Source organism: Stigmatopora argus, chromosome 9, assembly GCF_051989625.1.
Source record: "Stigmatopora argus isolate UIUO_Sarg chromosome 9, RoL_Sarg_1.0, whole genome shotgun sequence".
NCBI classification, from domain to species: domain Eukaryota; kingdom Metazoa; phylum Chordata; class Actinopteri; order Syngnathiformes; family Syngnathidae; genus Stigmatopora; species Stigmatopora argus.
Window position 1 is genome coordinate 6,006,991 of NC_135395.1, and position 24,022 is coordinate 6,031,012.

General features: G+C 40.1%; 1 protein-coding gene across 3 annotated transcripts in view; it reads left to right on the forward strand.

Annotated features, from left to right (window-relative positions):
- Positions 1 to 24,022, forward strand: part of drp2 (dystrophin related protein 2) — a 189,634-nt gene that overhangs the window by 50,751 nt on the left and 114,861 nt on the right. For 2 of the 3 annotated variants that reach the window (XM_077609084.1, XM_077609082.1), the window contains exon 2: positions 4,894 to 5,050. The exons of the other annotated variant lie outside the window; for it this stretch is intronic. The gene's annotated coding sequence lies outside the window, so the exon portion shown is untranslated. The remainder of the gene's footprint in view (positions 1 to 4,893; positions 5,051 to 24,022) is intronic. 3 annotated transcript variants of the gene reach the window in all.

The following is a 24,022-nucleotide window of genomic DNA, read 5'->3' on the forward strand; positions in this document are numbered from 1 at the left end:
ATTCAGGATGTACCCCCGCCTACTGCCCATAGTTGCCTGGTATAGGCTCCAGCACCCCCACAACCCTTGTGAGGATGAGCGGCTAATTAAATGAATGAGGCATAACAATGTGATTAATTGTTGTTTACTCAAAACTTTATGCCAATAATTCTAGTTATTGTGGTATCCCAATCATCATTGAAATGAACTGCAAAAAAAACAGACATTGGTGTGGAAGATGCTACCACCTACCTGATGCACAGGTCTCTTTCACACCTGGAGAACACAAGAAGCACGGTGAGAATGATGTTTTTTTACCTCTCCAGTGCGTTCAACACCATTCAGCCGGTCCTACTGAGAGGGAAGCTGGAGTAAGGAACCACCTAGCCTAATGGATCATAAACGTACTCACTGACAGACCACAATATGTGAGACTTCAGGACTGTACGTCTGATGTGGTAGTTTGCACCACGGGGGCCCCGCAAGCCACAGTGCTCTCCCCACTCCTCTTCCACCTCTACACATCAGACTTCAAACATAATACAGACACCTGCCACCTCCAGAAGTTCTCTGACGACACTGCTATTGTTGGACAAGTGATGGATGGGAACGACCTAGAGTACAGGGGAGTCATCACAGCCTTTGTTGACTGGTGTAGGCAAAACCACCTCTACATCAACACCAGTAAGACAAAGGAAATGGTAATCGATTTTCGGAGGAATCCTCAACAGACCACTCCGGTGCACATCCAGGATACGAACATTGAAATTGTGGAGAATTTTAAGTACCTGGGTGTTGACTTCAACAACAAACTGGACTGGTCCACAAACATTGATGCCCTGTATGGATGGGGCCAGAGCATCTACCTACTGAGGACACTACGGTCCTTTGGAGTGTGCAGGACACTGCTGAGAACCTTTTACGACACTGTGGTGGCATCTACGGTGTTTTATGCAGTGGTCTGTTGGGGATGCGGCACCACGGAGAGGGACAGGAACAGGCTGAATAAGCTGGTCAGGAGGGCCAGCTCTGTTCTGGGCTGTCTCTGTAGAGGAAGTGGGAGAGCGGAGGATGCTGACCAGGATGATGTCCATCATGGACAGCACCTCCCACCCCCTGCATGAGTCTGTGGAGTCCCTCCAAAGCTCTTGCAGCAATAGACTGCTGTACCCTCATTGCAGGAAGGAGCACTTTCGCAGATCCTTCCTCCCATCAGCTGACAGGCTCTTTAACAAAACAAATGGCTGAGTGTTAAGACCTACCGTATATATATATATATATATATATATATATATATATATATATATATATATTTGTACATATATATGTGTATGTATGTATATATGTACAAATATATATATATATGTACAAATGTACAAATATATATAACAACATGCTTATTTACTTATTTATATATTTATTCATGTATTTATTAATTCATTAACTTACTTATTACCTATCTATTTATGTGTAAAATGCCTTTCCTATATCTGCATTCTCACCCTCTTGCTACTGTGACAACGAAATTGGATGAATAAAGTTATCCAATCCAAAAAGAATTTTAAATTTTATCCTGTGATGTTATGGGTTTTGTCTTCCATTTTATGTCACCTTGAATGTGAAAGATTTCATTTTAAATAGTAGAGTTTATACATTCTAGCGCTGGAGTAGTCCAGCTGTACAGCGTTTAAAGAATATCTTGAATACAAAAATTCTTCTTTAATATACCATTTTGTATACAAGTGAGCGTAGCCCTTCGCTTTGGTGTATGCAATACTTCCAGTGAAATAATTGAAATGTAACTGATCAGAAATGCTGTTTGAAGATCCGTTTTGGGTCCAGACATTTGAGCGGCTGGATTATTCATGTGCATATTTTATAGTTAATCAAAACCTTCGGTTGTCTGAATGTTGCTTCTATTCTTCTTCCTCCTTTTTTAAATAACACCACATTGATCCTCCCAATGGGTGTCCTTAAAAGAAAATCCATCAAAAGCATAGATTATCAGCGTCTAACTAATAGCTCATTTGCTGCGAATGGCAGGAGATTGTTTATTGAGCGGATGGCATGAATTTGGCGCGTCTCAGCTGTCGGCCCGGCAGATGAAAAGTGTCAGTCAGCGCGTCGCCGCTGCGCTATCTCGTCGTCACTTTCACCCCAGGGGGACATCACACATCAACTTAGCATATGGGCACCATTAAAGCCATGAACTATTCTGTCATTCACTGCTGTGTAAACACACCTTCAATCCCAAGCACGAGCAGCAACATTGAAAATTTCCTGTGAAATAAAAAGGCAATATGAATTATGAATGTTGCTCACAGCTTGTGAAAATAGTTGAGCTTCTTTTCTCTCCTGGATGTGAGCTCCCACCTTAGTATTAAACTTTAATGTCTCTTATAGAGGAGGGAACCTCACGATACGATACAATTTGGGATACAAAGTTCACAAAAATAATTATCTCACGATATGGTGATACAGCAATTACATTAGGCAGGAAACCATTCTATGTTCAACCATATTCAATTAAATAATACCAATAACCAACTAAATAACAAACAAAAAAACAATTTATTTTCAACCTTCTACTGTGAATTGGGATGGTGGCAGCCAATAAACATTTGTTCATTTATTAGATTAGATTAAATAACTTTATTCATCCCGTATTCGGGAAATTTCATTGTCTTAGTAGCAAGAGGGTGAGAATACAGACAGGATAAGACATTTTAGACATAAATAAATGGGTAATAAATAAATAAATTATATATATATATATATATATATATATATATATATATATATATGTGTATGTATACATGCATGCATGTATACATACGGTTGGTTGTTTTTTGGTATTGGTAATTTGGTCACTTTCTGTTGATTGTTTGGCATTTCTGGGTCACTTCCTGTTGATTTTAGGGAATGGACAAGTTAGGTGCTAATTTACGCTGAAGACCACCCCCATAGATAACCTCTTGGGATTATTCACAAATTAAGCATTGTGATTTTCATAAGGCGTATGCATAGACGTTTATCACCCCTCATGAGCCTTGTGAAGATAAGTGGTAGAGGATTGAATGAATAAATATTGTCCTGTCAAGATGTCAGTTATTTTTAGGAATGGTGGAATGTTAACTCAGCGGCTGCCATTGGCTGAGATGGACGTCCAATCCATTTTAGCAGCGAATGGTCGCCATGTTCTTGCTTTGCATTTAAATCGGGTAGAAGTATCAGAGAGAAGGCTGCTCTCATTGACATTCTCCCCCGAACATAGCTTCTCCTGCCAGGGCCCGCTGCCCTTCCTGTATGTTCATTTTCCAGGTCAAAGAGTGCTCTCTACTGACGATAAACAGCCCTGAAGTCAAGCCAAGGTTTAGCATGGCCGCTTTGCTCTTTCCACCCTGCGCTGCTAAACCATGAACGTCACGGCAGTTTATTCTTTTGGGCTGACTACGTATATTGAATATGTCACAATTTATCTATTCTCTTACATTGTTTGTATATATAGATATGTATATATATATATATGCATATATATGCATATATATATATATATATATGTATATATATATATATATATATATATATATATATATATATATATATATATATATATATATATATATATATATATATATATTGGATAGGATAACTTTATTCATCCCGTATTCGGGAAATTTCGTTGTCACAGTAGCAAGAGGGTGAGGATGCAGGAATAGGAAAGGCATTTTTAGACATAAATGTACATGCATGCATACGGTAGGTCTTAACACTCAGCTATATATGCATATATATATATATATATATATATATATATATATATATATATATATATTCTTTTGTCGGCTTTGGATTTTAATTCTTTTTAACTGTACACAATATCCATCCTCCTTTCTTTCTTCCTTCTTTCCTATCGCCATCGAAGCTAATGATGAAAGTCGAGCCTGTCCTGTCATATTTCCGGCATAGTCCGTTTTGAAAATGGCTTTTAATCAACACAACAATATACTATTTGCTTGTGCAGCTAAGTTAGCGCACTGAAAGTGCTACACACACACCATTTTCCCGGCTGTAACAGGCTTGCTAGCTTCGGAGTTGACCACCCTTTCTTAATGATGTCCATTTTTTTCTGGAAAAGTCCGTCTGGAAAATAGCTTTGTGAGCAAATCTGCAACAGAATCCATTTGTTTTTGCCTCTGTTTTTGCTGTGAGTCGGCCATTGTGGGTGGAGTTTGCGATCTCTGGCTGCCTCACTATGGCTTTGGCCCGACTACTAGCCAATCATAGTTGGTGAAAGCAATGACGTATCCCAGCCAGCAAAATGCTAATGCATATGAAAAAGCATTGTGGGGTTGCCAACTCGAAATCTGATTGGTTAAAAGCAACAGTCTAGTTTAATGCAGCAGAGCCCACAGAACTGATTGTGAAGGCTTTGAGGCAGATCTGATCTGGCAACAAATAATGGCTGAAATGTGATTGGTTAAATGCTTCAATATGAAAACACACATCTGGAAGCAGTGCAACCAGGGGGAAAAGCAATGAAAGGAAGCTAACAGACCATTTGGAATAATAAGTATTGATGGACAAAATATAATATGATTCAGATATTTCTTAGGCCAGCAGAGAAGGCCTTGAAGGCCCTGACAGCCCGCTACTGATAGATATATAGATAAATAGCTATATAGATAAATAGATATAGATATAGATGGATATAGATATATCCGTATGTCCGCCTGCTTCTCTGCACGTAGTTCATCCATCCTCCGCTCACCTCTCGCGAACATTAACAGTCAATTTGGAGGAAAAAAAACACTTATCCAAGTTGAACCTGGAGTTTAGATGCAGGCCATGCCTAACAATGGGATGAAGTGTGATTCATAGTTTTTTTCTTAGTCTGTTAATTTTTTTTCTTAGGTTTGGCCACCTTAAGCCAGATAGGAGATTTCTCCAGTCGTCACCATTCCTCCACATCCAGGCCTCCCGCGCCCCACCTCCCCTTCACACATCACATTGGCTGGATTCCAGGGAGGCTCCGATCCTGCAGTCCCTTCCGTCACGTCTTCACCACTGGGTAACTATCAAACACGGTTATCGCGCTTCATGGTCTGTGGGTTGAGGTTTTAGGAACTCCACTCGGGGTCATGCGTTTGCGCACATGTCGGCGAGCATTCTATTTGTCATGCGAAGGAGGCATTTACTCCACCCGAGCGTGCCACGCATTCAGACAAACAAACAGAGATGCCAGAAGGTTTGCGGGGAGTCATATTTTATCAAAGCGGTCTTGTTTTTCGAAGCACATTGTCTGTAGCTCTGCTCTGGCTCCAGGTGGCATCTACTGAACTGTGGAAAAGTCGACATTTGGGTCTCAGTCAGGCGAAGACAGAGACGTAAGACATCTACAGGGAGTCCTTGAGTTACGACCTAGTTCCGTTCCTACATCAAAATACTTTAGGCTAGGCATTTCACTTTGCAACTGCATATACAGAACCTAACTCTAAAACTTGAAAAACAAACCAAAACAGGGTACTCGTCAGCCCATCCCTCTCTCTCTCAGACACGTGATTCGTTTAAGGACAGAAAATACAGCTCTCACTACATTAACATTGCAACAACATGCATACTTGCAACCCGATTTGTCCCCTTACTGTCATTATTTTACATGAACTGGAAGTTGTTGGATTTTGACTGTTGGCAACGTATGGTCTGTTTGACTGAAAAACTGCACTTTGCCACGATTGAGGCATTTAACTTTGATAGGTAGGTTGACTGGACGAGAGACATTTGCACTGGTGAATTGTGACGGATTGGAGGCAAACTAACTGGGATTTCGGAGTTAGAGATTGCTTTCATGGTATTTTTTAAAATTTTATTTCACCTAAAAGCTTTCTTCTTTGGAGCCATCATGTAAAAAAGGAGGCCTAAAAAGGCAAGGATATTCAAACACAGACCAGAATAATACACTAGCTAAGCAGAAACTATATTGCAACGGTCTTAATGGCGGACGAGGCACAGGCGTCCTAAAGTTGAAATTTTGTAGGTCCAGAAAATCGTAAACCTACAGGGGTCCCTGTATTTCCAAAGCAACATGTGAGTAACTTTGTAACCTTACCTACTTGCCATTGAAAAACATTCTATTTATTTCAACTGGAAGCGATCGACTGATGTCGCTTTAGGCAATAAGAAGGTTTAATGGTTTCACTGTTGGTAACACATACCAGCTGGCTGCCTCCATTTTTTTTCTGAGCATATGTTTCACAACAACAAAAGGAAACGACCGATGAGGATGAAGCTTAAGGAAGGTCGACAAAGGTGAGAACAGGAGGTGTCTAGATTGGCGAGGACGTTCTGTCGGGCTGCTGTTGAGCGCAAAGAGATTAGCAGGGCTCACTCAGTCATCCGAGGGGCCATTACTTCGCCTCAGATACCGCACACGAAGGAACCTGCTAAAATGCCGTCTGGCTGCCAGACATTGGAGGAGAGTTGATGCTATATTTTAGCTGCGCAGGAGATTTCTTGCCAGCAAGGGAGAAAACCCCAAGTCAACATGCGCAAACGACGGTGTGTTTGGTTCTCGTGGCTTATTGTTTATGAACCAGGTAATTCCTTATCTGATTTATCGTGGTAGATAGGGGCAGCAAGTGAATAACCAATGAAAAGGCACGTTATCGCGTTCCATTTTGTTCTTGTTTTATCTAAACCTCCAAAAAAATTACATAAAAAGACATAGATGCTTTATATAATTAGTAGTTCTCTCACTGCAGAAAAGTAATTGATCAATTTCCTGAAATTTTAAAAGTGGAATACTACTGCATTTCATGTTTGTGCGGTAACCTCAGTCTCAGTCTGCAGAAGGTCCCCACCTTGTGGACCTCCTGTGTGTGGCTCCAGTTTTTTACCTAGGTCTACAATGTATCATGTGTCTTGTGTCTGTCTTGCTACTGCAACCAAGAAATTTCCCGAATATGGGATGAAATAAAGTTCTAACCTATTTATTTATTATGTTTTCAATTTTCTAATATGTTCTGGAAAACTAGTGCATGTGCAGTTCTTAAAATAACCTTAGTTCATACGTAATGTTTTAAAATAAAAATAAAAAGATTGATTGGAATATTACAGGTGAATGTATGAAAACAAATCAAAAGCCTTTATTGTCATTATACACAGCTGCAAATAACGAAATTGGTGGTGCTACTCCACAAAGTGTGTTTTACCCAGTAAAAACATATATAAGTAATTTAAAAAGTCACATCCAGGCAAGGTAATTCTAAAATATTGCACAATCTAAGATATTGCCCATTGTTATTGCACACCCCGAAGTTATTGCACAGAAGGGATTGTGCGTCGTGCTAATGCAAGTTCAGAGTCCTGATGGCTGTGGGAAAACAGCTGTCCCTAAGTCTATTTGTCCGTGCTTTGTGAGACCTGTGGCGTCTGCCAGAGGGCAGCAGCTGGAACAGGTTGTGACCAGGGTGGTATGGGTCCCTAACAATGTTCCCGGCTCTGCTGTGGTAGCGAGGGCTGGCAATGTCAACCAGTGAGGGCAGAGAGCAGCCGATGATCTTCTGGGCGGTGTTGATCACTCTCTGCATGGCTTTTCTGTCTGCTGCTGTGCTTCCAGCGTACCACACTGTAATGCAGTATGCCAGGATGCTCTCCACAGTGGCTCTATAGAAGGTTACCAGAAGCTGGCAAAAATTAGAATCGATAAAAACCGAGATCGGCAGTTCAGACTTTTAAAAATATTAGTTTCAGCCATACATTTTGAATGCATTACTATGTGCAGAGTTAAAGTTTTAAATCACATGCTTACAACTTTATAATACCACTTGTCTTTATTGCAAACCCCCCCACAGAAAATGCCGACTCGAACTGATTAAGGAATTCTGAGGTCAATACTACCGGTACTTCAATGTACGAGTAACTTTGAGTCAACAGCTTGGTCAAAATTCAACTAATGAGTCAAGGCACCACTTACTGCTTTACATGAGCTCAGTTTATATCTCCACTCTGAACATCCCTAAGTATACCAGTACCTTAGAGTCACCCTCGGGATCCATTTTTCTCCTCTGACTGTTTTCCGGCCGCATCTCTTCCTTAATTCAAAACCTTCCAACCTACTTTCCGCCCGTTTAGTCTTGCATGGCCATCCTTTTTGCGGCTGTGCGGCTGGCTTGTGGCGGTCTCACAGCATCTTCTCACTCTGTATTTTTCCCTTTTCACTTAGCATATTCCTCACATCTGTTGCTTCAACATCCTTAACTCACAGGTGTCAACGTGTCATGGCAGGGGCAATAATCCATTTTGTTTGTGTCATGTTTCATGCTAAACATCAAATAAAGATTATAGATAGGTATATAGAGAGGTGGAAGAGTGGTTAGTGCGTCGGCCTCACAGATCTGGGTCGAGGGTTCGATCCCAGGTCGGCCCTCACTGTGTGGAATTTGCATGTTCTTCCAGACTTGTGTGGGTTTTCTCGCAGTACTCAACAGGCAGGGTAGGCCCGTTGAACACTCTAAATTGGCTCTAGGTATGAGTGTGAATGTGAATGGTTGTCTGTCTCCTTGTGCCCTGCAAATGGCTGATCACTGATTCAGGGTGTCCCCCGCCTGGTACCCATAGTTACCTGGGATGGGCTCTAGCACCCCTGGCAGCCCTTGTGGGAAAAAGCGATTCAGAAAATGATGAATGAAGGAATGAATAGATATATAGAGAATCGTTGCTTTCTACTATTCTTATTTTCAGTATTTTTACATTATTTTAAATTAAAAAACACATAAAAATCTAAAGAATTAATATGAAATAGTATTTTAATTTAAAAAATATATATATTTCTTAAAATATGTTTACTGTCTGTCTCTTTTAAATGAATAACAAATGATAAATAAATTAAAATATTTGTCGCAAAAAGCATTTTTAATAATTTAGATTTCCTGTTCTCAAATTTTATTCTTTAATCAACAAATAAAACATTTCTTGACATATATTTACCATCTTAAAAATAAATGAAATGCACTGCATTAGTCGATTAATTGTGGCAGCCTAGTTCGCAGACATAACGGCCCTCCAAATGTAATTAATGACGACGTGGCTCGTGAGAAAAATGGCTTTGCCAGCCCTCCCAAGAAGATAAAAAGCAATGCAGCTTGTGAGAACTCAAGATCCACGACTATTATTTTTCTTGCGTGCGCGTTTGTACATTGAATTGTAAATAGGTAGTGCATCATACTACTCAGCGTGCGAGTGTGGGAGGCAAAGCCTGCTGCTTTTTTGCTGCATCTCAATGTTCTCATGTGAGGAAACAAGAATTCATACCAGTTTTGCGAGGCGCAGGTCAACGGTGTGATGGAGAGCAGAGAACAATGGCGCGAGGAAGGCGCCGCATTGTATAGCGTTTTTTAATGGGATGTGCATGTGAGCTAATTGTGTAAAATTACATCCATGTCAGCGGGCTCATTTAAGATTAACCGGACCTGACATTTCTTTCTTTCGAGACAGATGCTGGCTCCGCTTGCCCTCGGAACATTTCCTGATCGCCACATACAAATTAGGTTTCTTCTGAGACTAAGGATTACCCATCCACGCTCTTGCTCACCGCTTGCAGAAATACCTGTTCTCCCAATTAATTAAGCTTCTGTTATTTTTATGACGGAGCTTCAGATCAGAGACATGCTAAGTGCTCTCATCAAGTCAATTGGCTCAAGTACACTTTACACCGCTGACAATTCAGCCAATTGAATGCGGAGGTTACACATTTGCAGTTTAACTACAATAGAACCTCCAAAGTGGATTCAACTCAGATCTCAAGGCATACCTGCGAGTAATGTCGGATGCTGCGTATACAGCACATGAAACAAGTACAGTGGTACCTCTACTTTCGAGTGCCTCTAAATACAGTGGTACCTCGAGATACGAGCTTAATTCATTCCGGGACTGAGCTTGTATGCCGATTTACTTGTAAATCAAATGAACGTTTCCCATAGAAATGAACTAAAAACTAATTAATTCGTTCCAACCATCTGAAAAAAACCACCAAAAACAGGATATTGGATTGGAAAAACATTTTTATTTTTTCTAATTCGCCATCTATTAACAAAGTAACAAATAACTAGTTGTTTAATAGTACTGAAATGTGTTTATTAGTACTAAAATTGGATGGATTTCGCGGAGGGGAGAGAGAGAGGGACGGGGGGGGGGAGCGTTGCACAGCAACGCGCTCGTAACATAACATAAACAAATTTAAATGAACTTGGATTACGATGCAGACACACTCAAAAATACATTTAATCTAACTTTACACTAAACTTAATTCTAATTTTGAGCGTAAATTAGCACCTAACTTGTCCATTCCCTAAAATCAACAGGAAGTGACCCAGAAATGCCAAACAATCAACAGAAAGTGACCAAATTACCAATACCAAAAAACAACCAACCGTATGTATACATGCATGCATGTATACATACACACATATATATATATATATATATATATATATATATATATATATATATATATATATATATATATATGTATATATATATATATATATATATATATATATATATATTATTTATTTATTACCCATTTATTTATGTCTAAAATGTCCTGATGATAACAGTACGCTTATTCTTTTCACCCGCACCATACCTTTCTTGGGACAAAATGATGACAGGCAAAAAATAAAAATGCATTAAGCACACAAGAAAATGATCGTGAATGTTCTCTACTTGAGCTGTTTAAAATTAACCTTTCCAAGACAGATAGATTAGATGAAAAAGATATTTTCCAAGTTCGTTTATGCATGAGCCATAGAGCAAATGATTGCCATTTTGCATATAGTCCACTTTACAAACACATGTAATGTGACGCAGCAGAGTGAAAGTGAGTGATTTATGGTATAGTGCAGAACACTTAGATAAATGTGGACATCGCTTATGCATAAATAAAGCATGCCTCTTGCGGCATGTCACCGAAGGCCACGGCAAGGAAATGTGACAATCATTTATGCATAAGTCTTGTCATTGCGCAGGAATTGGACAGTAGAAGACTGGAACGAGTCATACAGGCTGCTGCAAGATGTGGAGTATGTCATCCCTCATGGGAATATTGCGAAAACGCAAATCATGTCTCTTGGAAATTGACTTTAGAGTAAATGTATGTGCAGTCCTTAAAGAAGCAACGGCATGTTGTGCAAGCTGCTTGGGGAAAAGTACATCATCTTGGGGGAAAGATGTGAACCATTTTTATATATATGCCAACTTATTGATTGTTTATTTATTTTTTAATTCATGAAAACACAGCAGCATGGCATGATTGGCAAGAGAGAAGTGACCTCCGATATATTTAAAATCACAAATCTACTGTAATTACGGTATCAGTTATTTTAAAAAGCAATTTGAGCAAATATACAGAGTTGAGGAGAAGAAAAAACAATTCCGTTGGATATATCTTATCTCATACATATATATATATATATATATATATATATATATATATATATATATATATACACACATATGTATAGGAATGCCATGACCCACAGGAATTCTGTGACACCATTAATGATCTAGTTAATACCAAAGTGATTAGAAAAAAGAGGCGGCTCGGTGAAGCGAGTGGTGAGCGCGTCAGCCTCACAGCTCTGGGGTCCTGGGTTCAAATCCAGGTCATGTCCATCTGTGTGGAGTAGCATGTTCTCCCCGGGCCTGCGTGGGTTTTCTCCGGGTACTCTGATTTCCTCCCACATTCCAAAAACATGTGTGATAGGCTGGTTGGACACTCTAAATTGCCCCTAGTGATGGGTGTGAGTGTGCATGGTTGTCCATCTCCTTGTGCCCTGCGATCGGCTGCCCACCGGTTCAGGATGTCCCTTGCCTCTGCTGGGATAGACTCCCCCCCCCCCCCCCCCCCCCCCCGCGCGACCCTAATGAGGATAAAGCGGTTCATAAAATGAGAGATGAGATTAGAAAAAACAGATTTTCAGGTGATAATGCTTATGTTTTCCAATTCCCTGCATACTGTGTGAGGCCATTACAAAAGCGGGGCGGCTTGACGTGGATGCGCGGGCGGCGCCGTCACCCTGTCGCATAGCTTCAACAAAAAGGCCATTGATCTTTCTGCCTTCTCTACAGCACAGCAAATAAAAAGCTCCGTGCATTTGTTTGAACTACGTGTGCCTTCAAGGTTTGTGTATATGCTGCTGGGGAGACTTCAGTCAAGGACTCACTTGAAAACCAAAGAATAAGATGTCACGGCTGTCGTGCTTTCAAGTTTTGTTGCAATTTGCTGTTCTTTATTCAAAAGTCAAAGGTTATAGCGCGTAGTCAATGTGAAAGAGTTCATTTTTCGGGTGATTTAGATTTTACATATGTTTTTGGGACGTGGGAGGAAACCAGGGTACCTGGAAAAACCCACGCAGGCACGGGGAGAGCATGCAAACACCACACAGGGAGGTCAGAACCCACCCTCCATCTCAAAACTGTGAGTACTTGATCACTACAGCCATATCAGGAAATTTTATTGCAATAAAATTCCTCCAAGATCTAGATTTCGCTTGGAACACATCAGTCAGGTTTCTCCACTGAAATGAACAGCCATAGCAAATGTCTCCATCATCTTGAGGTAATGAGTTGGCTCCCACTGCAAAGGATCACCTGTGATGTGGACACACTACATGGTGGCCTACTCTAGGCCCCCTCAGGACTGATTGGAGGAGCTTGATCTAATGTAAAGCCTCCATATTCAAGTGGCAGAAGCACATGCTGACTTTCCGACCTCCCGTGTTGTTGTTCTTTTTCTTTCTTTTATATATATCACGAGGCAATGGGAGTTATGTGTCCCTTTTGAAATTGAGCAAACAATAAATTCCCTCAGCAATCTGTTACCAGTGAGAGTGCTGAAGTTGACAGCCTTGTGTGACACGGGTGCTTATTTGGACGATAGGCGCCTGCGGGCTTTTTGTCACAAAAGCCTTTTCGTGTAGGTATTATCCAGCCTAGATGGCTACTGGAGCATATTTCCCCAAGCGAACCCCGCCCCCCCAAAACAATGGAAGTTTAATATGGAATGAAAATTGATCCTGACAATTCTTTAAACAAACACCCTGGGGGAAAAAAAAACTAAAGGACATGAGGCCCAATTTAGTTGTCATACATTGGGAGAAATACTCTAAATTCTGCGCTACAAAGCACACCTTTGTTTAAGTCGCAACTGTCCATGTTTTGATATTTGATATTTACAGAAAAATATATTACACAGGAAGATTGGCTGGATAAAAAAAATCTCTTTATAAACCAAATGAACATCATCAACACACCATGTTGCATCCTTGTTATTTGAATGCAGCCAAACAGTGTCACATGTACCATTGCTGTGTTCACAGTGCTCAACTTAAAAAAAACATTGCAAAATCCAAAAATAAGATCCACAACCTTTACTTCCTCTCTTGAAGAGCACGAAGGCATCTGCAATAAATCCCAGAAGTGCTTGAGAAATTCAGCTAGCAGCTTTGTCTTAACACACTTTGGATAGCAATATGTAATTGTAATACCTGTCACATGATTAGCCTTGAAATCTATCTATGATCACCACTTTGAAAATTCCCCATTACAGAAATCTGAACTTTGCAAATAAAGCAACTTGGCCCATATTCAACCAACTTCCGTGAGGATTGTCCCAATTTACAAAAGGACAAGCGGGGTTTGAATCACAAAAAAAGTAATAGTTTTTCGGCCACCGGTTTGCACTGCAAAATGTCGTTTTCGCAAGGGCCTAATCTTGAATTGGAATGTTTATACTGTGTGAAAAAAATATGATATGTTGTCAGATAAGGGCAAACAAATAAGAATTGCGCTACGGTGTAAACGTAGCCTTGTTTTAAGTATTGTCTCCTAAAATGCTTATAGAGCTCGGCTAGCGATGGTGCTAGCATTTCAACATATCAACAAGGGGTGGCTCTAAAGGTGACTGTGTAGTTCCCTTCAAAAAGTGTGCATTCAGCCAAAGCATCTTCTCTGTCCGTGCCTCACATACCTGGAACTCAATACCAATTACCATACGTGAACTCCCGTCTCTGAACCTTTTCGCCAATCATCTCAAAATTTGCCTGTTACACAAACAAAATTATGATCACAACTCTGTCTAAAACTCAGCTACTTGTGTGTGTCTGTATATGTCATCGTTTGCTTTCAACCGGCACAAGGGACTAAAGATGGAAATTAGCCCTCGGCTACAATCTTACATATTTACATATATATATGTTCATTAACATTAATAATGAATACGTTCATTAATATGTGGTGTCTCTTATTAAATAAATCAAATGCAAACCCAAACTCAAGCACTGCAACTTTGTCGTGGCACACTATGGATTTCCTTTCTTTTTAAAGTAAATCTATTTCACCACCCGTGGCTATTCTTATATCCTTCTGAAGTGACACCAAGTCATCTAACTGGAAATTATATTCCTTCTCAAGGTAGTCTCAGGAATACTGTTACTAGGAAACAATACTAACGGGGCCTTTCGATGATGTACTACTAGGGCGTGCTGCTATTTTTAGAAAACTCATGGTAGTAGGTGGGCATTTAAGTCAATACTTGAACGTTGGGGAAACAAAGCTCTAAATGTCTTTTCACCAACTCTGGCTGCTGACAGTCTCATTCCACATTTCATTTGAGTTGGATTCGATATCGTGAGGTGATGTCGGTGTGGGCGGACTGGCTTGCCAACCTTTAATTGACAACCCTGTCACAGCACCTAACCCACTCCTCAGGGATTTGGGAGGTATTGATGCTTGGTAGCATAGCGTGACTAGAAATGACACACACACACGGTGACCTGGGGCCAAGCAGATGTATTTAGCTTGCAGTGGTGGCAGCTAGTCAGTCTCTGGGGTATTCCTGTTGGAGCAAAACTGTTCTGTTTTGCTTACACACCTGAAATTTTTATGCCAAAAATCAGCGCCCGCTGCATACATGACTCTTTTATTTATTGAACCTTGACCTTCAAAGGATAGCGTTGGATCATGGTGGTCTTTTCTTGCTTGTTAAGATGCATTTACAGTAGAAGTGAAGGTTGATGCTGGAAATGTATTCAAGTTTTGTCTTCTTAATGTCCAGTCAGGCAGTAGAAAATAAGCAAAAAAAGGATATATATGTATATATATACATATACATACATATATATATATATATATATATATATATAAATACATATACATACATATATATATATATATATATACATATATATACATATATACATATATACATATATACATATATACATATATACATATATATATATACATATATATACATGCATATATATATATACATATACATATATATGTGTGTGTGTGTATGTATGAATTTATATATCTGAGGCTTCGTTATACTGTTGTTATGAAGTTTACTCTCTCCACTATCTTTTATATGTTCATCATCAGAAGGTGCCTCAAGTTCATTTTTTGATGTTTTCTTTTTTAATGTAACATTTTACTCAGCAGATGCATTCCCAGCATCTGGGAAAAAAATGCATATTTCTGTTTCAACTTTGTTTCCACAAACACATTTCAAGAGAAAGGCAGGGAAGACTTTGGCCTTTGATGAAAAAACTATCATGGCCTTCATGTTCATCAACCCCAATCAAGGCGTTCGCCACTCTACACTATTATTAATATTATTAATGGAAATAATAGAGATTAAAAAAATCATTGTCATGCCTGAAAGAGTCTTATAAATGTTGATGACTTATTACTTTGGATTTGACATCAGCATAGCCTTTCAGTAGATTTTTTTTGCCCCCTACTTTTTTGTTAAAGGTGTTATGATGTGGGGACCATATCAGAAAATGAAATATACTGCATTAAGGCAATCTTGTGGAATTTGCACTCAAATCAGCTATCTCATACTTTTTCATAGTTATCTCACCAAAGAAAATGTATATGGGAATGCATATTTTCGTTCACCAGAATTGACAATCATTTCTCACCGCCTGGAGTTACAAAAAGATGGCCGGTGTTCAAGACGTCGTAGGTATTCTCAAGCATACTAATCAATTTGAAAAACTTCACCACCTGCCGAATATTCCCCTGCTGGAAAGGAAATTTGGCAACCATACAAAATAAAACTTCCGGTTTCCTTTCGAAATACAGTACTTGTCAATGAGGACGGCTGAGTCTGCTCGTTTTCATTGACCGATAAAAAATTAACTTGATTCACGAGCTTGTATTATCCTCTTGCAGGAAAAAAGACGAACTCATATGATAATTAAAAAAAATTGCTTCTTAATAAAACGAAAAAAAACAAACATAGTTCTGTGGAAGTCACACACGTTATTCCCAGATGCCGTTTTCGTGAGAGCCATTGTAGTAATTTCCTCAGTCTGATTGGTGCAGACATTTTAGCCCAAAATCAACCAGTAGAGATCGACCTGAGTTGTTTTCGTAATCGTGACGCAAATGTATTGTAGCTGCAGTTGGTGGAATTTTTTGGTGAGCTTTCTCGTGCTAGCAATCTAGCATGTTATGACAGAATGACAGAACAGCCACAAGGCAACAGCTAAATAGCATGTGAATGGATGGCATGCTAGCAGACTACTAAAAGCTCATTCTGGGTATAACATCATTTTCTGTTTGGTCTACTATCAATTTACAAATATTATCTAAGTATTTTTTTTCTCTACTCTTCTTCTTGGTAAATTTGTCACTTCACACAGCATTCGTGGGCCTCACATAAATATGTTAAAATGCCCTGAGAAAGCTGGAAATATGGCAGATGAAAAAGAATGTCTTGAGTTGGATCATGCTGGATATGGCACACAGGTGCAGGTTCTGGTATTCTTTCTGTCAGCGTAGTGCCAAATTGGTTTCGAGTTCAGAAATAACTGCTGAGAACTTTCTACGACACTGTGGTGGCATCTACAGTGTTTTATGCAGTGCTTTGTTGGGGATGCGGGAGCACGGAGAGGGACAGGAACAGGCTGAATAAGCTGGTCAGGAGGGCCAGCTCTGTTCTGGGCTGTCCTTTGGACTCTGTGGAGGAAGTGGGAGAGCGGAGGATGCTGACCAGGATGATGTCCATCATGGACAGCACCTCCCACCCCCTGCATGAGTCTGTGGAGTCCCTCCGAAGCTCCTTTAGCAATAGACTGCGGCACCCTCATTGCAGGAAGGAGCGCTTCCGCAGATCCTTCCTCCCATCAGCTGTCAGGCTCTTTAACAAAAAAATGGCTGTGTGTTAAGACCTACCGTATGCATGCATCTACATTTATGTGTATGTATGTATGTATATATGTGCTAAGCAACACGCTTATTTAATTATATATTTATTCATGTATTTATTTCTTGACCTACTTATTACCTATCTATTCATGTCTAAAATGCCTTTGCTATTCCTGCATCCTCACCCTCTTGCCACTGGAACAACGAAATTTCCCGAATACGGGATGAATAAAGTTATCCAATCCAATCCAATCCAATCCAATAACCGCTGTCACTTGCTGACCAGGGAGGTTGATAGTTGAAAGAAATCACAGCATGCTGGGATGGATTCTTTTCCCCTGTTGCCCTTATTTTCTCTTCCTGCGTTAACCCGATCTAGTGATGTAAAAAATGCCAACGGAAGTTAAGATTTACGCAGTATCCTTTTAATGCGTCTACATGAGGACATTAATAAATGGGATTTTGTGTCACATTTGTGAACATGAGCAAAGAATGGTTATTTTCAGCTAAGAGTGGCTTTCAATGAGCTGTAAGAAATTGTTGACTTTGTTTGTAAAAATGAAATGAAATGTAAATTCTCACCATTTTTTAACTGCACAATCTTTACATCTGGTTAAACAATTTAAAGGTTGCCCATTATTACAAATTTTGATCAAAAACACAAACAAGGTGGTACTATATACATTTTTTTTGCTAGATTGAAGAGTATTTTTTTTAACCAACCTGACACGCCAGATTGGTAGTTGCATAAATCCGAATAAGAATGTATTACTTATATAATTTTGGGCAAGATCTAATGGTAAGGGGTCGGCCCGGCGGATGAGTGGTTAGCGAGTCGGCCTCACAGTGGGGGACCTGGGCTCGAATCCAGGTCGGTCCACCTGTGTGGAGTTTGCATGTTCTCCCCAGGCCTGCGTGTGTTTTCTCCGGGCACTCCGGTTTCCTCCCACATCCCATAGACATGCATGGTAGGCTGATTGGACACTCTAAATTGCTCCTAGGTATGAGTGTGAGAGTGAATGTTTGTTTGTCTCCTCGTGCCCTGCGATTGGCTGGCCATCAATTCAGGGTGTCACCCGCCTCTGGCCCGAAGTCAGCTGGGATAGGCTGCAGCGCCATGACCGTATTGAGGATAAAGCGGGTCAGAAAATGAGATGAGATGAGATCTAATTGTGAGCTTTTTCATGGGAGGAACTTTCAAAAGGCGCTTGGGGGTTCACCCTGTTTTGGTTGCCAGCTAATCGCATGGCACACTCATACCTGGGAGCAGCTAAAGTTGTTCAACCTATCATACATGCATGCAAACACACAGGTGTCAAGGTCGGAACTCCCTGGGAATTGAACCCTCCATATCAGTAATGTGAGGCTAACCACTCTTTCACTGGGTTATCTCCATAATAATGACTTTTTAATTTTGCTATTTTAACATGGCATGACCTACTTTTATTGCAGTCAAACAATATTTTATTCTCGGAAATCCATTGTTACAATTGCTTGTTACCATGCCAACAAGGCTTTCCAAAATTTACTCAAGAAGTTTATGGTAAAAATAACATCTTACAATGTTCGTGTTACAAGAAATTAGACCTTGTTATTTTCTCTCTTTTATTGTTTTAACACTTCTGGAAGACAAACCAAAACTTTTTTAAGGAGTTTTTTATATGTTCATAATGTAATTATGAGCCACCTAATGAAGTTGTGGTACACATGCCTGACTATTGATTCCCGATTGGCGGTGGTATGATTGTGAGTGCAAATGGTTGTCTGTCTGTCTTTGTTTCCAATGGCTGACTGGCGACCACTCTAGGGTCTAGGGTGCATTACGGCCAAAATCCTCTGACAAACTCCTGCAACCCCGCAACACTTGCGAGGATGCACGGGGAATGAATGATGTAATTTAGTCAATATTTTGCGTACTTTTAGAGGGAGCCCCCATACTAGTGATTGTCTTGCACTTGGAGAAGCACTGGTTTAGGTTATAGTTTTCTATGAATAACTTTTAATGTTATGTCAAAAGATGCAAATTTGTCCTATTTTCCATTTTCTTTTGTTATTACAGTCGTGTATAATGTTTGTTGTTGGTGTCAGATAAAATGGAATTCCCCCAAGTTGCGACTGCGATGCAATTTGTCATTTTCCTCTTCAGTGGGGATTTTTTGGCCTGTGATTTGCTGGCCTTCGACTCAGCCTTGTGCCTATAGTTAGCTGGGATAGGCTCCAGAACCACTGTGACCTTTGTGAGGTTAATCAGTTCGGAAAATGAATGAAATAATGTGCATTTTGTTGTCTAGTGCAATGTTTTTCATTTATTTTCTGTTTTGCCCAACCAAAGGAAGAATCAAACATTTCGCAAAGTAAACCGCTGCATAAGATTGTATCTTTGTTAAAATTAAAGAGAAGAAAAAGAGTATTGAACAACAATTAAGAATAAATCAAACATTAATTCTTTTTGTTGCTTATGTTTTTTTTTACTGTTCTTTGCTATACCTCGGGTAAGCAAAGGATTAGGACTTGAACTGCTTATTAGCGTCATTGGGGTGTAATGTGACCAAATTTGGAAATGGGCTTTTCCATGTTGTTTTGCTTTAGTGACCCGTAAAGGGAAAACCCGAAAGTCAGTTAGTGGGTAATGCTGACTCGCTGGTTAATTCTGCTCTGTACCGTTTGTTCTTCTTCGATGTTGCACTCCCTGCACGAACCCTGACAGTGAGCTCGCCATTGCCATCCACTGAGTTAATGTGCAATTACACTTTATTCCAGACCAGGGCAATTAATTCCACAAAGGGCCACAGTGGGTTCAGGTTTTTGTTCCAACCCATAGGAGGAAACCTTTCCACCAATCTGGTATCTTAGAAGTGCAATCAGTGGATTGTGGTCAGGTGCTTCTTGTTTCAGCAGAAATCTAATTAGTTAAACTGTCTGTGCTGGATCGGTTGGAACAAAAACCTGCACCCACAGCAGCCCTCGAGGACCGAATTGCCCAGGTCTGCTTTATTCCAATGAAAAAGTATGTTTTTCTAAGTCAGATGCTCCCAGACTTTGCTTAGAGTCCAAAAAGTAAACCTTGCTTTTCGAATGATTTAGATCAGGGGTGTCAAACCGGTCCTCAAAGGGCCACAGTGGGTGCAGGTTTTCATTCCAACTCAACAAGAGGATACCTTTTGCAAGTGTAATCAGTTAATTAAATTCAGGTGCTACTTGTTTTAGAAGACACCTGATTGGTTAAAATGTCGGCACTGGATCGGTTGGAACAAAGACCAGGACCCACTGCGGCCCTCAGCGGAATCGGTTTGACACATGTGATTTAGATCATGGGTGGCCAAGTCCGGTCCTCGAGAGCCCCTATCCAGTCTGTTTTTCATATCTCCCTCCTCTACCACACCTGAATCAAATGATCAACTCATCAGCAAGCTCTCCAGAAGCTTCATACCAATCCAGATTATTTGATCCATGTGTGTTGGGGAAGGGAGATATAGAAAACAAACCGGATAGGGCCTCTTGAGGCCACCCCTGATTTAGATATTGAACAAACCAATATTCGACCCAAAATGTTGGATTTGCCTTAGAATTGGTGTCGAAGAAGCATTAGCGAGCCTAACACTTCTCTGGCTTCCAGCTATGGGAAGCTAATTATTTGCACGGATTGCCGGTCGATTAAGTGATTGGGGTGAGGCGAGAAAATTGATCATGCTTGTCCTCATGGTTCCAGCGAATACAGTGTCAGTGAACAGGTTGTTTTCAGTGCAAAAAAAGACTTAAAACATAGAAGAACTGGAACTTGGAAGGGCTGACCAAGAACGACTTTCTTCCCTTGTCCTGATTTGCCTGAAAGAGCGAGTAATAAACCTCAGATAGAATTTCAAAACTCTGGGCACGAAAGGATGATTTTCACATGCGTTTGTTCAGAAGAATTCGTGCATGGGCTTTGATGATAAGGAAAGGTAAGACCGTAATGATGTTTTTTTTCTAATCAAATGTGCTTTTACGAGCTACTTTTTATATAGCTTAAGAATCAAAATATTAGATTTTAAACAAACAGTTAATACACTGGATTGTTCATATTTTGGGAAATCTGACTGATGATTAAAATCCTTTCCCACTGGGTCATGTTTTTGTAGATTATTTGGTAGCTCTTCGTTGCCCTTTCTGAGGCTTCTCCAATTTTAGTCTCCTGTCACCATCGCCATCCAAATCGCTTCTTTCATTCTTGTCGCGCCCCCGTCATTGACGACGATCTCGCCTTCACATTGCTGTCAGGCAGTTGCTGACAACTCAACGAATGGGAATTAAAAGATACGAGGCGGGAAAATAGCATGCCAGTTTCTCCTAACAACGCCTTCCTTTTTTCCCGGCATTGAAATAGCGTTGGAGAAAAGAGAGAGAAAAGGATAACTGGGAATAAAGAGTTTCTGTTTAGCGGCTGTTGAGTGTCACTTCTGCACTCGGATGTTCAAACGCTACCCCCGCACCCACTCGGCTTTTCAGACACGGCCCCTATTTCTAATTTGAGCGGGAATTCTGTGGAATTTTGCCGCTTCCTCTTTTCTCCTCCTAATTATTCCATAAAAAGAACATGAAAGCCACATTTTCAGAAAAGAAGAGGAGCTTAGTTTGAGGAGGACTATTTGTGCTTTTCCTATTCTGTATACTTTTACATTTTGGGTACCTTTCAAAGAAATGAACAATAGACCATCAAATAAATCTGCGGTTCAGATTTGGCATTTTAGGGAGTGAAATTGGGTTATGAAGAAGAAACGGCGTGAGATTTTATGGCACAAGCCAAACTGACACTTTTAGCTGTCTGTGGTTAAAATATAGAAAGGTTGCTAAGGATGTTCAAAAGGAAACAATGTACCATCTCTGGCCATTTTCTCGCATTTTATGACCTCATAAAACGTTCTATAAATATCTCTTTTATTGACTTAGTTTTATTATCATTGAATAAACATTGCAAAGCGTTTTAAATTTTATGAAAGTTACTCTATAATGTCCAAAAAAACATTCGCGTATTTGGTGGTTGTTGTTTTTTTAATATCGCCCCCTTCCCTTTTGCATTTTTTAATACTCATTGTAACAATTCTTAGGGCCCGGTGTACGAGTGGTTAGCGCAGGGGTAGGGAACCTATGGCTCGGGAGCCATATGTGGCTCTTTCCATGGGTACATATCTCCAGTAACCTGTGAGGTAAAATATGGAAATCATTGGTGAGAGAGCTGAGTCCCGAACGCACTAACAAGAGCGTCACTGCTGCGTCGACACTACCTGTACCCCTATTTTAATCATAATTTAGTTTTTTATTACTCTTCTGCATGCATGATATCATTGATACTGATTTTGTAAGCCACCACATAACAATGTTGTCAAAAGAAATCTGAGACCTTTTGTACGTTAAAAGTGATGAAATGACAAAAAAAATAAAAATTACACTTTCATATATTTTTCCTTTTCAATTCCGAGAATGGCTCTCAAGAAAAAACATTAGAAAATATTAATTGTTTATGGCTCTCCCTGTCAAAAAGTTTCCCGACCCCTGGGTTAGCGCGTTAGCTGCACAGTTTAGCGGTCGAGGGTTCGATTCCAGGGGGGTCCTCCCTTTGAGGAGTTTGCGGGCTCCCCAGGAACAATTTAGACATTTGGAGTGTCCAACCACCTTACCTTGCATGTGTTTTAGATGTCAGAGTAAGCTGGAGTACACAGTAAACCCAGGCTATGGGAAAACTTGCAAACACCACACAGGGAGGACGAAACTCACCGGGGATTGAACCTTCAATCTCAGAACTGTGAGATTGGTGTGCTAACCACAACGACACTGCCACTAAAATACAATAAAATAAATAATAAATAAAACTAAGATGTTGTATTTACCATCTTTGTCGAGATGTGGATGGAGAATTATGCTTTTCAATAGTTTATTTGTAAACCATTACTCTTTTGCATTTGCCGACATGCAAGGCATTCTGGCGTAAGAGTTGAACTTCTATTTTTAGCCCCATAATATGAAAAAAATAAGGGTGAAAAAGACAAAGATACTCAAACACAGACAAACACTTCAATATCTAAGCAGAAACTGTGGTGCAGGGGATTTTATGGCAGACAAAACACAGGCGTCGTAAGGTCCAGATGTCGTAGGTCCAGGACATCGAAACCGAGGACTCCCTGTACAAATACTTCCTCAATTTTTTTTTTTACTGCCAAGTATACTAGCCACTTATTGGTCTATTTTGGCACATAATGCATTGTGGAATGTTGAGTCTATTGTCAGACAACACGGTGTATGACTGTCTTCACAAAGACATACTTTTCTACTGTTTTGCAACCTATGTACATATTACAAGAGAGACTTAAAAGATGTAATAGCCCTTTTAAAGTGGTTGAATGTCTGAGTCAGGTGTCACTTTGCAATTTGGTCTTGCTGCAATGCATGGCAATGGACTCAAATGTCTCAATAATACAATAGCGAATGACATGAATACGGTCAAACCAATGGGCATGACAATAGTGGTTTAATCAGCATCATTTGAGCAGGCCTTTGCCCAAGGGTATTCCTTGGTTTCTTCTTTGTTTTGATTTTTTTTGCTTGTGAAGGCAGCACTTCATCAGCAACCAACCAAATCTCACTTGTTAATCAACATGCAGATCTGTGAATGCGGATATGTTCCCGAATAGAGATCCATTTTCCGAATAGCGCGGCGTTCCAGAAAATTTATTTGGTTGTCTTTTTACACGCTTGAGGCTCGACGGGCTCTCCAGAGATTTGCATACAAGCAATTAAAAAGTCAATTTCCCACATGTCCCTCTTTAAGTCAACACATTACGCGTTTTTA